This window comes from Alosa alosa, chromosome 21 (genome assembly GCF_017589495.1).
Source record: "Alosa alosa isolate M-15738 ecotype Scorff River chromosome 21, AALO_Geno_1.1, whole genome shotgun sequence".
Classification (NCBI taxonomy): Eukaryota; Metazoa; Chordata; class Actinopteri; order Clupeiformes; family Clupeidae; genus Alosa; species Alosa alosa.
The window spans coordinates 6,070,328-6,072,704 of NC_063209.1; the positions used below are offsets into that span (position 1 = coordinate 6,070,328).

At 43.8% G+C, this 2,377-nt stretch overlaps 1 long non-coding RNA gene across 2 annotated transcripts; it reads left to right on the forward strand.

The window, feature by feature from the left end:
- Window positions 1–458: 458 nt before the first annotated feature.
- Window positions 459–2,145, forward strand: LOC125286429. 2 transcript variants are annotated; one of them, XR_007192176.1, is made up of 4 exons: window positions 459–676; window positions 757–813; window positions 908–1,245; window positions 1,359–2,145. It is a non-coding gene; the product is annotated as an uncharacterized LOC125286429 (long non-coding RNA). The 2 variants fall into 2 exon arrangements; XR_007192175.1 differs by having other exon boundaries at window positions 908–2,144.
- Window positions 2,146–2,377: the final 232 nt, after the last annotated feature.

A 2,377-nucleotide genomic window follows, 5' to 3' on the forward strand; every position in this document is an offset into this window, starting at 1 on the left:
ATCTATTTACCTAGTGGTTATTTACCTAGTGGTTATTTTTGAGGCAAATGCAAGTTTCTATCTGCATCAGGACACCTCATGAACACACTGTCATTGTAATTGCCTCTTAGCTCGAGGTTCTTGTCTGGAGTCCGGTCATCAGTTTCCCGAGACTTAATTAATGTTTATTAGCTGAGCTAACACATAACCAGTGCCATCAGACATCAATAGAACATTACAAGAAATGACATGATAAGACACTTCATTTGTCATCTTTCAAGGAATGAATTTAGAAGCCTCCATCGAGTGCAGGTGGGCTGGTACCCCTTTAGGTGGCCCCAGCCATTTGCAATTGCTGTGTTTTTTGTGCTAACCAACAGGATATTGTGATTGTTTGATAAATGTGAGAATATAGCCAAGACCACTGGACCCCCTTAGATGTGCATGTGGCTGCAAGGGTCATGCGAATGTAACCGGCAGAGCCACTGCTGTATTAAGTTTGTCCTCCTGCTGTTACCGTAGCTCCTTTCCCCTTTGTCACGCCTTCCAGTTAGCTTCTAAGTGGCTAGGTTTCCTTAGCGGCAACACCACTTTCTATAAAATAACAGGCTCACCGGTAGGCCGACTAAGATCCCTGGTTTCTGTAAACACTGCCGATTCGGCTATCCTTGGTTCCCTGGGTGTTCGTCTGTGAAAGGTACGTGCTATTGCCTCATCTGCTACACGATCATATGATTGTATTTATTTGTTTATCTAATGTTAAACTGTGGGCAACAGGTGTCCTACTGTCGCTAGACGCTTCCGAGTAGTTGGTGGGTAGATCTACTACTGAAGGTAATAGTACACTATTTTAATCATTGTTGGTTTAACGTCAGGCTACCATGTTTGTGAGGTTGTACGTATATTTAATAGCCACATTGTAACGTAGGTCTCGGGTGAAAAGACGTTTCAACGAAGCCCTGCACTGTTTACCAAGGAACCTAGCCAACAAAGGTACATTTATTTGTAACTCTCGTTAGGGAGAGAAATATTTGTCTGTAAACCCTTTTGCTCTTATCTATGTCTGTTTACTACCTATATGTGATTGTTGCCGCTTTAGTATGATGTAGCACATGTGAGCTAATCATGTCCTCAGTCTATGATGCAAATGCCTGTCTCGCTGTATCTGACATATGCTTGTGTACAGCAGTGTTCTCATGCCAGCTTGTGGTGACGAGCGCCAGGGGTCCCCTTGCCATGTTGTGTTTGCTTTTAGGATGCACTGAGGTAAAGTAGAATGATGCCTAGTGTGAAGGTGTAAATCCTGTCAATAGAAAACTGTTATTTGTTGATTGTGTATTGTTTATGGATGACTGATTCTGACTGTTTTGTGTCTCCAGAACCAGTTGCCACTGCTGTTTTGCCTACTGTAAAATTAATGTAAAGTAGCTTTCGCCCGTTTTGTTTGTTTTCTTTTCTGTTTAGTTGGTCTCATTTGGTATTATTTGACTTGGCCGTTACCTTTTAGCTTCCTGTTACCTCTCTCCTTCACGGCATTAGGGCATGTGTGGTACTGGCTGCCCCAGTAGTTTGCTACCAGTAAAATCCTTCCTATTCAGCTTGCTCTACTGTTTTCCCAGTCACTGAGTGCTAACCATCCCCTCCCCCTTCTCTCTTCTCCAGAGTAATAGTGAAGCTGCTCACGGGGCAGGTCGCCGGATCTGAGTCCTCCTCTTCGCACACTGCTCACAGTATTTTGTAGTGGTAACGTGCACCTCACCATTTGCTGTGATCACATTGTTGCAGTAGTTGTGCCTATGCGTGTGTATGTGTGTCTGTGTGAATAGGCACCAGAGTCAAGAGCACGAGTGTTGTGTCGGCATCACACTTCTCCCAGGACAGGTAAACGCTCCCCATCAGCTGACTAGCTATCTCTCCCCTACTACTGTCCCAAAGAGTAATATCCCTGGTGGCAGCCATTACCACTTCCCCTTGCCGCTCACCATAGTGGGTCTGCGCTCTAGTGCTTAACCGCATAAATGGCCTTTTAAGTGAATTCCATATTAATAAATCTTGTTTATTTTTGTACTGGAATCACGTCTCTGTCTTTACTCATCTTATCTGTGTGTCTCATCGAATGTACTTGGGTTTACAACATATCTTGGTGTGAAAGGCCCCAAGTGGCGTAGTCGTGCACTTATACGTACCCTATAGGTACAGTCGGTCACACTAACATTAGTCATACCTGTCTCTAAGCTATAACCAAGACCCATAGCATTGCATTTAAAATCAGTTTAATGCTCCTTTCTGATCACTTGTGGTAGTGGTGAACAGCAGTTCTGTTTGTGATTAAATGCATAAATTGCCTGTTGCTAGTTGCCTGTGTGGAGAGGTCTCCAAAGATTTGTAGACCTGATTC